This window comes from Lissotriton helveticus, chromosome 2_2 (genome assembly GCF_964261635.1).
Source record: "Lissotriton helveticus chromosome 2_2, aLisHel1.1, whole genome shotgun sequence".
Taxonomy (NCBI): Eukaryota; Metazoa; Chordata; class Amphibia; order Caudata; family Salamandridae; genus Lissotriton; species Lissotriton helveticus.
In genome coordinates, this window is record NC_136060.1 from 400986187 (window position 1) to 400999970 (window position 13784).

The window sequence follows — 13784 nt, forward strand, 5'->3', positions numbered from 1 at the left end:
TGCCCCTCACCTAATATAAATATGTTTGGCCATGGGGGATAGGGATACCGCAGCCCATTTGGACTCATGGAGCAATGCACCCTGAGATCAAGAGGGATCAAGCATAGTGCAAATCCATCTAAAATTATCTTTTCGATACTGAAAGAGCTGAAATCATTAACTGCCCTGACCACTACTCCAATATCATCTCATGAGCAATGTGATGCTCTTGCCTCCTTCTTTGTGGAGAAGGTAGAGAAGATCTACAAATCCTTCCCTCAGGTTGTGTCTGGCTCTTTCCCTGTGGCTCGGCCTCCTACTTCTTACACTCTGACCACTTTCCCTGCCATCTCCCAAGAGATGCTGTCTGTGTTATGTAGTAAAGTCCAGTTGGTTCCCCGTCTGATTCTCTTAAGCTGGCCTATGCGATGAAAATTCTACCTGTGCTCATTCCTACATTGAGCCATGTGATTAACTTATCTCTCTCTACAGCTGTTGTACCGAGCACCTGGAAACATTCTAGGGTGGTCCCCCTGCTAAAAAAAAACCTAACTTGGATTCAGCCAAACCAGAGAGTTTCTGACCCATCTCCCTCCTGCCCTGGGTCTCTAAAATGTCTGAGGTCTACGTCAATAACATCTTGACGGGGTATCTGGAGAAAAACGACATACTTGACCCATCTCAGAATGGCTTCCGTTCTGGTCACAGCAGGGAATCTGCCCTTCTTGCTGTCATCGAGCATCTGAGATGGGCCTTGGATGAGGGTGGTACTTCGGCACTGATCTTGCTTGATCTCAGTGCCGCGTTCGACCAAGTCTCCCACCAGATTCTGCTGAGGCATCTGGAGGAGGTGGGAATAGCGGGAGCCGCCTTCGATTGGTTTGCCTCCTTTCTCTCTAGAAGGACCTTCCACGTGGCTACCTCTCCTTTTGTGTCCAGAGATTATGCCACCAAGCAGGGAGTGCAGCAGGGATTGGCTTTGAGCCCCACCTTTTTCAATCTGTATGTTCAACCACTGGTGAGGGTGTCTAAGAACAGAGGGCTCCCGTTTGTGTCATACGCAGATGACCCTCAGTTGGTTGTCACACTCTCTGATGACATTACTCGGAACCCCAGTAAGTTCCATAGCGATCTTGAGGCCGTATCGGAGTGGATGACTGCCAACTGTCTCCAGCTAAACGCCAGCAAGTCTGAGATAGTGCTGGTGGGGAGAGATTTGGAGCTCTGGAGTGAGCACTGGTTCCCTGCCTCGCTGGGGCCAGCACCTGCCCCTAAACAGGTGGTAAAAACCCTTGGGGTTTGGATTGAAAACGCCCTTGGTTTTCAAACACAGACCAAGAAGGTGGCAGCGACGTGTTTTGGGCTATTGCGGGGGCTCAAACCACTGCTGGGTTTCTTTGATCCCCCAACTTAGGCGGGTTATTGTCTAGGCCTTGATTTTGTAAAGACTGGACTACGCCAGTTCCCCTTATCTGGGGGTCAACCAGTCTGAGATTGTCAGATTACAAAGGGTCCAGAATGCAGCAGCCCAAGCTCTCCCTGGCCTGCCGAGGAGGTGTCCTACTTCAAATGCCGTCCGTCGCCTCCATTGGCTGACTGTGGCCATGCGCTTAGAGTTCAGGGCCCTCTGCATTACTTTTAAAATCCTTAACTTCTCATCTCCATGCATTCTGGCTAATTTGCACACTTTCTACATCCCCTCCTGCCAACTTCCCTCCATGGAACAGAATCTTGCAGCTGTCCCTAGGGCGAGAAGGGCACTTCTTCCGTGTATTGGCCTCGAAACTCTGGAATGGCCTACCTATTTCCATCCGCTGTATAAAGTCCTATCTGCCTTTCCGCAAAGCTGTGAAAACATTCCTCTTTCCTCAGTTATAAGCTGTCTCATTTGGTCAAGCTGTGCAGCTCTATGTTTTTAGCGCTAGGACGCCCCTTCGCTGGGACAGCCGTGCGCTCTACAAATTCCCATAACATAACATAACCCTCCTACCCCTGTGTAAATGTTTTTGATCCAACAAGATCCCCGATCCCCTTCCCCGGCAGAGGGCTGGATGCCTGCAGCCAATCCCAGGCTGCACAGCCAGAGGCCATTCGTGGGTGGGATTGGCCGCTCACAGGGAGCTCATTTGCAGGGCCTGACATCAGGCCAGGTCCTGCAGCCAACAGCACACCATGCATTTGTGAAAGGCGTGCATGACATAGGCTTGCTTCCCTGAGAGGCTTGGCAACAGGAAGTGCACGGAATGGGGTTGGCATTATGTATGGTATAATATTACTTTACATTTAACAGGCCCTAGCAATTCACTGAAAAGACAAAGGTTAAAGTGACATTATAGTTAGGAGAAAATTTCAGTGACAATGTAACGTTTTGGACTAAAAAACACGCTTAAATCCACCAGTTATCTCTATTGCTTGTGCCCCAAGGTGACTATAACTTGAGCCCTCACCATTCACTGCTAACCACCCCACAAATCACATCACTCATTACATATTCTAGGACGTCATTGAAAATATCACTGCAACATTTGCAATGAAATTATCACGGCGGGGGCACAAGTTATAGTTACTTTAGAGAACTATACCCAGCACATTTCAGTGTTTTTTTTAGTTCAAAGCACTAGGCTGTCACTGAAATATTCATCTAACGACAATGTCAATTTAACCTTTGTATTTTGTCAGTGAATAGCGATACATTTTCAAGAAAAACTAATTGATGTTGAATATGAATATTTTAATATATGAAAATGACACAACAATGTTGGAGAAAGGATCCAAAACAGATATCTCGGTCAAAGTGGAGAGCAATACATCAGATGGTCACATTGCATGCTGACCAAAAACATTTTTTAGAGGAATATTGCCTCCGGCGCAGTGGAGGAAGGTGATCCAACTAGGTGGCCAAGGCAAATGAAGAGGAGCAAGAGGTCAAGGAGACGGAGGCAGAGGAAGAAAAAACAACAACAGAGAAGGAAGAACCAGAGATCTATTAACACAAGCTGTGATGGGAAAGTGACAGGGCAAATAAAAGGTATGCTCATCAAGAATGACACACTAATAAATCTATCTAATAAGACTTTGTCTGATAATGAACTATCAGTTCTAAGTTATGGACTCTCCTTTTGTACCACTAGTTTCTTTGATTACAAATTTGAACTGATTTATTTAAATTGACTAGGAAGTTTAAAGTGAAAAATGGCACATGGTTAAACAGGGGACGAGGGATAGGATGATCATACCTAAGACCTGGTATGGTAACAACAACCTCGCAGTGGAAGATGTAGACCTTCTCATTGCTCTACATGAACTACAACAAGAGGGGTCAGACGGTGGGTATTTGCAAACATAGGAAGGTCCCTGGAAGGCCTGGGCATTGTGGCCAATAGATTTTTTTCCCAGTAAGTCTGACTCTACCTTGTTACTACAAATGGCATACAATGCCATTGACTCTTTTCAGTGTACTGTCACTAGGGAACTCAAGAAGCTTAAAAAAAGTGGATTGGTTCCAAAAAGAACAACCAACTTCTCAAATATAATACAAACTATGTGGCATATAGCCTTGATTGTTCCTATAACAAATGATTTGTTAGCAGCTCAATTCATCGGGCAAAAAAGAGGGTAGTTGAATATATGAGGGCAATAGATAAGAATGACATACATTACCCCGTGGCTAGGCATTTTCAAGAAAATACTTTGGTGACTGGAAACTCCTTTCCTTTTTTCCAGTGGATCATATACCCAAATAGCAGAGGGGAGGTAACAGGATCTAGACCCTCAGATATCTAGAATCTAGATACATCATTGACCATGAAATCAAGTGCATACTTGGTTGGAATATGGATGAGGAGCTCAGGGTGAGCCCATAAAACGATTCATTAAAACTATAGACTCATTAGGAATTGGAGCTCCCTTCCAGTGTTAAATTTTTACACCTGTGCACCCATGTTAAAATAGGGTATAGGGCCTCGAGAAATGGTGTCCCTAGGGCTGTAAATGGCACTGGAAGAGGTCTGCCATCCCCGTTCAGCTAGGAGCAACCCTGGGAGTTGGGGTCTCTTGGGAATTTTAAAGGCTCTGGAGTGGGGCCGTGTGGCCTCTATTCTCTTAAAATATACTTTGTACCCGGGGGGATGGGGCCCCCTGGGGTAAAAAAAGTCTTGAGGAGGCTGCCATGCATCCCTCCTCCGCTTTAATTTGATTAATGACCAAGGGGGATGGGCGCCCAGGACCTAATAAGGTTCAGGGAGGGAGGCCACATGGCTCCCCTCCCCTCTAAAAAAATAAAACAGCCCCAGGGCATGGAGTCCCCAGGATCTAATAAGGCTCAGGAGGGGGGGTCGCTCCCCTTAAAAAAAAAATACAGTGCCATGGGGGATGGAGTCACCAGAGCCTTTTAAAAAATGGCATGGGGCTGGGGTACTTAGGGTATAATAAGGCTTGAGGAGAGGGTGCATGCAGCCCCCCTCCTCCCTTAAAAAAAGAACAGCCCTAGAGAATGGGTCCCCAGGGTCTAATAAGGCTAGGGGAGAGAGGCAGCAAGACCCCTTATCTTTAAAAAAAAGGCTCTGAGGGTTGGGGTATACAGAGGCCTGATGAGGCTTGGGGAGGGGGGCTACGTGGTACTCCTACCCCTTAAAATAACTAAGGCCCTTGGGGATGGGGCCCCAAGGGCCTAATGAGGACCCCCACCCTTATTTTATTATATTTGGCCCATGGGGATGGGGTCCCTGGGGCCTGTAGCCAACCCTATACTGCACATGGCAAAGGAATGGATGCGCGTAATGTGGGGTTGCAGCCTGCTGGGGGTTTGGCCACAGGGCCTGGGGGTAGGCCAAACCCTGAGATCTACCCCAACTTCACACGGTCATTAGGCTAAAAGCAGTTCAGGGTTGGTTGCTTCCCGGGAGTTGGAAGCAGATCCTGGTCGCATCACAGGCCATGCGGCTATCGGCATACACGAGCAAAGACTGTGCGTGGTGTGGGGCTGAATGACTCCCGCAGCACATGGCCTTTGGCAGTGCATGGCAGGGGCTTGGCTTTACCTTTGGTAATAAAATATTACTTTAAGTTTAATATAAATCTAGAAACGTACTGAAAAAAGCAACGGTTAACGTAATGTTAAAGTTAAGTGTAGTAAAAAGATCTGTTTTAATTTTGTTTAAACCTTAGAAATTCACAGAAAATCCCAAAGGTTAAAGTAATGTTACAGTTAGGTGAATATGTCAGTGACAACATTGACATTTTGAACTAATAAAAACACAGAAGTTATCCAGTTATGGTTAGCAGAGCCTCTACCATACACTGTTTATGGCCTTGCTTAATACATTACTCATGACATGTTCTATGACATAATTTAGGACATCACAATGACATCCCAAATGACATAATTGATGACATCACTGATAACATCATCTAAGCTTGAACACATGGCTCTATAAACAGGTATAGCATTAGAGCTATGAAAGTAAGTACAAAATAGCTATTTCTGATTGGTCTGACAAATAGGAAATTAACCAATTCAGGAATGCACCATTGAAGCCTATCTGTTCTCTCAAGATGTAAGTCACTGTGAGGTAGCTGAATCTACAAAAGGCAGCTAACAAGTCCAAAATACAAGAATGCAAGCATTACTGACATCGAGCAGGAGGTGGGAGTCATCAACAACTTGAGGAAGAGTGGTTTCTGTGCTACAGTCCTGTCTGAATCTAAACGGGAAGTTATTGAAAAGGTTATTTTCCTGTATACAGTTTAATAGCTGTAAGAGGACACAGCATTATGACACTTACCCTAAGAAGATAAGTGTTGAGACTGCGCAGAAGTTGTTCAGGTCAGCTGTGGATTTCTTTAATAGGGGCAAAATGTGCCCGATCTTCAAACTGTTGGCAAAAACACCTTCTTTCAGTGAGCAATTCTCCAGGAAGGCCTAATAGCACAGCAGCGGTTTAGTCATTTCCTTGCTGACAGAATCAAGCAATGCATCTGAGAGGGGAATGGGAGGTTTGACCTTGATCATCATGTCATAAAACTCTGACTCAGAAACCATATCAAAGAGTGACCAGGATCGTGGGCTCTGTGGTTTAACGTGCAGTCAACCATGTTTTGAAGGATAACATTGTTTAATAGACTACACTTTGTCCTTATAAGTTTGCAAAATCCTCACTTTTGGTTCCCTGAGCAGGGGTCTTGCTAATGGAGTAATAGGTGTTTACCTGTTTAAACATATATAAATTAGATATTTTGGGTAATTTTTAGAGCTAATTAGAAGAAATTTCATGTAGGAGATTTTCTCCCTGCAGAGGTTCAGTTTATACGTTATTTTAGTATGCCTGAGTCTAGTAAGATTAGACTGAGAGACTGCCTGATTACACATTTTCTCATGATGCCTAAAGGCCTAAGTTAGAGTTTATCAGGTCGGTACTCCGTCACAAACATGACACATATACAGTGTGTCCTATTACAAGTACATTATAACCCAATGCACATGTAATAAATCAGTGGAGATATCTGTCAGCTAACTCTAAATCAGGCCCTATATTGTTTACTTTCATTATATAATTAATTTGACAATCAGGGGCATTAAAGGTTTTTAAATCTTTCTCTTGCTTTTTAGTGGAGTATGTTCATTGATCAGGTTTTCCATGCATTTATTGTATTCTTCTGTCATCACATTATTATCATAATGGGAGTACGGGATGATAGGTTATCGCAAGCCTTGTTGGCTAGAGCAGTAATATCAGTGTTTTACATGGCATGGCAGCAATTTCTTCTCACTTTTGCATCCACCTGACATTTTCTGGTGGACAATGAATGAGAGAAGAGGATTTGAAAGTGGTCAGACACATCGAATGGAATGAACTAATCAGAGGTCAACAGCTAGTCAAAAAGGGAGCCTTTGTTGTAGGTGAATTTTTGGCAGTGTTGGAAGAGGTCTCAGTCACGGAGGGAGTTCACAACTTTACAGGTTTTATGTTTGTTGGGGGTGAAGATATCAGTGTAGATTAAAACCACTTGAGAAAGATGGTGATCTTGGAGATTACCAGTTGCATTAACCTAAAATCCATAAATATTTGAGGGTGGGATTAAACATTAATTCTGAGATTGAATACTTTAGGGGCAGAGATTCCATGGACGAGAGATTGGAAGGTTGGAAAGTGATCAGTGGGAAGATGAATGCAATTTAGAGTGCTCTTGTGATTCACAGATACCCCACCCCCATGCCTGTCTTCATGGTCACAACATACAATAAAGTAATGAGGGTGTAGGAGAGGGTTGAGGATATTATTTGAGGCGTCAATGAGCTAGGTTTCAGTCAGAACCAAGATGTCTAGGTTGATATTTGTAATATAATGTGGCATCTGAAAGTAGTGTTCAAATGCTGTACAATCCAAAACCAACAATAGATATCTTAGGAACCAGGGACAAGCGCACCACAGGAACTGCATGGCATATACACCAGAGACAGATGCCTGCAGACACATAACTACAGATACATGCACTCCCTTCGACTCATGCCTGAGTGTTGTAATCCCTTAGCCATAAAACAATAGAAATAATCCGTGTCTATAGAAGAAAGCTGCTACTCTAGATACAATTCTAGAATACTAAAATAGTGCTATCAGACTGAGTGTAACCAAAGAAGATCAAGATACAAAAATAGGAATGTGTAAGATTTGTGAAAAAGAAGAACAAACCCATTCAGGAATGTTGGTATCCCATCATTTCACCAAAGTGACTAGTGTCATCATTTGGAGTTCCAAACAACTCTACCTCTTTCCTCGCCAAACATAGAGGAATACTGGATGCGTTGTATCCTCTTGTTGAGTTCTTATCAGAGGAATAAAGAGAACATAGAGGAAGGTTTTATAGGTTGTATCTAGGTCCTACTGAATAAATCCAATTGGGAAAGTGCAGTGCAAATGATAGAAAAATGTGTAATTAAAATAGGGTTACCAAGAGAAGAAAAAGTTTTTTCTTTTCAATGATCTCAATTGTATTCCTACGTAAAAACAGTGCAGGAGAAAGACAGCAGTTCAATTTATTCACTGCTTGTCGACCACTACTGGTCGACATGTTTCAGCCAATGGGATAACTCTTCCCGGCTTTCTTCTGGACACACAGGTAAGATGCAATCTTGCCAGATTGGTCTGAATGGAAGAAACCATGTGGTATTCAGATCTCTTAAACGAGCCAAGCCCAAAATTTGGATTATGCGCTCACGACACTTCATTGCCAGGAGAGTGTTCTCGATGGCAATCTGGGCTATGTTGGTGGATTGGCTTGCCATATCGAAGCAGAAGTAGCAAAAATTAAATTCCTGCTGTGAGTCCCAAAATGAGAGGCAGTCCGCCAAACACCGAGTGCACGATGTTTGGAAATATGCTGAGGACTGCTTCAAAAGGTGCTAACAGTCCAGAAAAAATCATCTTAAATACATGTACAATACCACTCGTATCAGACATTTTTAAGATACGACCTAATATTTCTGCAAAATGTATGGGGCAGTTTGTTGATAATAGGGCATGTATCTCCGCAGAGGACCTTGCAACTTGCAGATCATACTTCTCTTTGAACGAGGTTAGGTGCACAGTTTTTTGTAAAAGAATGGCTTTCATTCTGCTTAAAGTATCAATTCAAATAGAAGAGATGTTCAGTGAAGGCCATAACGGTGACTCCCCATCTGTCTTTGCTTTAGGAAACAATAGTTGCATACAACAAGTGACCCTGGCTGACACACTTACGAGATAGGCAATACCTGGCATCATTCCACAACAGCTGTGATCCTTTAACAATACGTTGCTCCCATTGGAAAGCTGCCTAAAAATTGGATCTATCACTGCTGCCGGAGAACCTTGCAGGTGGCAGGATAAGTTGGTCGAAGAACCATCACAGGCTCCTTGTAAATTAATACCCTGAAATAAAAGTGTACCGCTTAGTGCGCTGTTACATTGTGTACCAGTAAGAAATACTTATTTTCCTCCACTCCAACATTTGTGTGTGTATGGTAAATCCCAGGTTGACTTAATGTATTCTTTACCCAACCTTTCATACAGGCCTGCTGGTATGTGTTTCAAGCAATACTGAAACTGGAAAATCGTCCCTGGCAACGTAATGGTGCCATGTATTATCCACTCTATGGCTGGTTTCTCAGAAACAGTCAATGGTAATCTTTCCAGTTTTTCTATGCTCAGCATATAGTCTGCTCCCCTTTGTGCCAAAGACATTTGTTTATCTGTAAGGTTAAACCCAGTAAACAATGACGTGGTGTTGATTAGATGCTAAGGCACATAGCCTGAACGAAGATTTTGTAACGTCCAGCCTAGCAGCATTATAGAACACAATTGAGACTGTCCATGTCGTAACATGAGCAAGTCCTGTTCCATTATGTCTATGGCAGAGGATACAATGCTGTCCAAAGAATAAATTCTGGATGACAGAGTTGTTAACCCATTATCAACTACAGAGAAAGTTTTCTCTAAATTAATGCGATCAATTTCTCGTATTCGTTCGGCAGTTACCATTTGCGTGAATTTCCATGCTTCATTATAGGCAGCATAAATACCGGCATATATGAAACGTTTATGATGTTTATGACGTCCTAGTAAAAAGTTTCTCAAATCAATGCCATCTTTAGGTAAAGATAAGTGTTGTTTTACCTCTGTAAGTGTAGATTTTTGTAGCCACTCAAGGCACAGTTTTCACTGTATGTTGTTACTATCCCTGGATGTTGTCTCTCGGATCTGGCCTAGTTACTGTAAACCCTTGTGTTTTGTTCAGGAATCTATCTTGACAGTTTTTCGTGTCTGTCATTTTCTCCAATCAGGATTAGTTCTATTTTTTAAGTAAAATAGTTTTTTTACGTCAACCCCTCCTTCTGAAGTATTTTTGTTATCAGATGTAGGTGTAGGTATAGACGTTTTAAAAACATCTTTTTTCCTTGCTAGGCACAAACATAATTTGTTCAGGGAAATTGCAGGTTCGAAATAAAGCTTCTATTTCCTGCACTTGCCAGTCTTTTGAGCCCCAGACAGTTTTCGTTTCTATGTTGTCTCTCCAAAAGTCGAAACCTAATGAAGACAACTGGGCATAAAAGGCTGCAGAATAAATTTGCTTTGTATTCGTCAACATACTTTTCATTCTTGTCTTATTAGCATTTTTAAAGTAAAATGTTTCTGGATTTGTGGTATTAAAACCTGAGAAGTATGGAAATGTGTTATAGAATGTTTTGGAGCTTCCTTTTGGTGGCGTTGGACAATGTTCCCATTGATTGAACTTATAAATATCCCTAGGGTTTGCAGATTTGTGCAAGTAAATATGACCAAAATGATTATAACAATTCATTTGTGCATAATCTGATGAACCTTCTAAGTATTCATGTTTTGTGAATTTAGCAGACATCTCTAAATCTGACATCATATTATTAACAGTCTCAAAGTCCCAATCATCAGAAAATGTACTGGGTGAAACAAAGTCACTCAAGGAAACCTTGAATTGATGTGGAATCTTCAACAGCTCGGCAGGACCATGAATGTCATAATCAGTTCTGTCCCATGCTATACCACCAGGTATAGGAACGGCTGTGATGTTCACTGATGTCAAGTCTCTTTGTTCACGATGAGATGATTTGTGTGGCTTCAGGAGCAAGTTGATGTTCTTACTTGCCCTGTCCATTTTACTATGTTTTCCATCTATCAGCATCCCCAAAGTTAGTACTTTGATTATCCAAAGTAGGAGAAAAAATACGACAAGCACAATCCAAAGTTCAACCCATGGTGAAACTAGATATGTTTTTTCAAGTTGATGAAGAAGTTCTGTTACTTGTTTTTTAAATGTTTTCTTTGCTGGCGTCATTTCAGGCTCACTGGGATCCTCAGAAAACGTATCAAAGTTGATGAAATAGCCGGAAGCAGTTCTGTCAATTGTTGGAATTGCATCAGGATTATTTGAAATGACCGGATCTTTTGTCATATTAGTGTAGTCAGATGCTACATCATTGTAGACAGGAGTGTCTTGACAAACTGGTATTTGGGTTTCAAGAGGCACAAGTTCCATTGCTTTGTTGCATAGTCCTTCTTTTCTTACTGCAGATTCTTCAAAGGTGATGAGTCTCTCAGTTTGAACCTCTTGGATAGTAGCAAGATTTGGTCTTCTGCTACATCTTTGGAGTCCACTGGGCCTACTACTTATTATCGGCCACATGATGTGGTTTTACCAGGTTGATTCATACATACCGGTTCTCCTGTCTTCCAGCAAGGGGCGGCAGTAACACTGTTCTTGATCCGTGGATTGCTAGTACAGGTACTGGTTTTCTGTAAGAAGGCCCAAATTCCTACTTATCCGCTATCTTTTCTCTGACTAGATCCCCAATCTTTGGAATCCAGACAGACCTTGCTGGGATGGGTGGGTTTTCTTCAGTCTTCGTTGGCTTCTGTAATGTGTTGCTTAGACTTCTTCTTGTTTCATTTATGTCCTGCAAAACAGCTAAACGGTTTTTGATATCAAAGGGTTTTTGTTCCACCACTGAAGTATGACGATCGAGGTCTTCGACAACCATTCTAGGACCAAAAAGAAATTCATATGGAGTAATTCCACCCAGAGAATTTCTTGGCAGATTCTTTAGACATCGTTGGACACTTATTAGATGTTTGACCCACCCGTCACTCGAGCCTAGTACCCTGGCTGTTATAGATTGCTTTATGTCACAGTTTTTTCTTTCCACTACAGAATTTCCCTCAGGATGCAATGAACTTGAGTACCGCAGTGCAACGCCCAGACTGGCCTTGGCCTCTTTGTAAGCTCGAGAGCTAAAGGTAGGACCCTGGTCAGAATGTAGCATGCCGATTGCGTATGTGCCGATAAAGACTCACAAATCTTTTATCATAGTTCGGGCATCAGCCGAGCGCTGAGGACACATCCAAATGAATCTCTCCTAATAGTTGTGGGACCGCATTTGTCCATAGCGATGTCTGCGTGTAGAAAGCCTAATGCTGTCTAACAATGGTGTCTGTACTGGGCTGGCTGCACTGTAGTCAGGTATCTGGCGGTATTACTTGCTGCGATCTCTATTGCAGTCATGGCAATTAATTGCAAACTTGTGAATGTGGGCATTCATCCCTGGCCACCAGTACGTCTCCTTTAATTCCACAATGGGTTTAGAGATCCCTTGATGTATCAGACCCTCTCCCATATGTGCTTCTTGTATCAAATCTCCTCTACGTCTCCTGTTTGGAATTACTCTATCCTCCACTCCAGGGATTCGAGCAAAAGGGACGGAGTTGGCATCAATTATGTATGCATATTGGAGTCGATAGTTTAGAGGTTTCGCTGCACCGCTGCCTTTACTTGTGGCATTGACAGCTAGCATTGTTTCACCGTCTATTTTTGTTTTTGAGCGAGTGATTGCAGCTACGGAAGCTGTTTGCACAGCTGCCTTCGCGGCTTCATCAGCCAATGAATTCCCTTCAACGTGAACGCCATCACATTGATGACTCAGTGTATGGATCACGTGAGTCTTTTGTAGCTCTTTCTGTAATTCAACTACTTGTTTCCAAAGCAACTTATGCTTGATTGTGCCACCTTTTGCATCTTTTAAACTGTTTTGAACCCAGTTCTGCAAGTATTCATTGTCAGATTGGACGCAGTAATACAAATCGCACACTATGAGTGTGGGGAATTTGCAATCGGTATTTTCAAGCACCATCTTGAAAGCCTGTAGTTCAGCTCCCTGAGCTGTACAGTCTCCGAGGGATTGAGTTTTTGTGACCATTGGTCTGAATTTACCATCACGCCAGCGACCTTTGACAATTGCGCACGCAGCACTATAAGCTTGTTTACCCCCAATTGAGGGCTATGCTGATCCATCTGTATAAATTATACCTTCGTACTGTTCTAGAGGCAGAATCTCAGTGGGCAGAGGACATTCTTGTTCGTATTGTAAATATTCTTAAGTATTCATGTAGGGGTCACAAACGTATTCAACGTCTGTTGCAGCAAGAGAGTTAACCCATTGTATCCATCTCGGATGTAATGCCTTTGCATTAGGAATGCTTGCTTTTGTCACTGCCTCTAAGGCAGGTACAGGAGTAAGGACCTTTATGCATTTTCCCTGTGCGAGAGTCGCTCTCTTTTGCTACTGCAGTCTGAACCGCTGTCAGAATTTTCTCTGTTGAAGTGAATTACATTTCAGCTTGTGTGTACAAATGTGATTTGTAAGCAATTGGTACTTTTTCTCCTTCATTAAAGATTAAGTACGTGAATCCGCATCTTCCTGGGATTATTCGGATTACAAGGTTGCGTACGTTTACGCGTGTCTGTAAATGTGATGTTGCTAACATGTCTGTTTGCACTGAACGCAAAATTTCTGTGTGTTTTTGAGTCCATTTTGTTGTTTTAAAATCAGGTTTGATTTATTCGAAGAGAGGTTTAACCCTTTCTGCGTAGTTTAGAATGTAAGTTCTTCCAAAATTCAGGAAACCTAGAATTGACTGTAAGTTTTTCAGCATTTTTGAGGGTTGGAGTAGCGCACATTTCTCTAAAAAGTTTGCTGCCAGACTTTTGCCTTCACTTGAAAGTTCGTATGCTAAAATTAGGACATTGAGGTGGGCAATTCTTGATTTTTTAAAGTTGAATTTGTACCCTTCAGAGGCAAATCCAAGTATAATTGTATTCACTCTGCTCAAGTGCCTGTCCAAATCATCGTCCGTAAGATAGATGTCGTCGACATAAGATAATGCCTCATCATCATACGTTTGTAGTAACTCTGTGAAAATAACCCTGGACTATTCTTGAATCCCTGTGGAAGAAGACAAAAG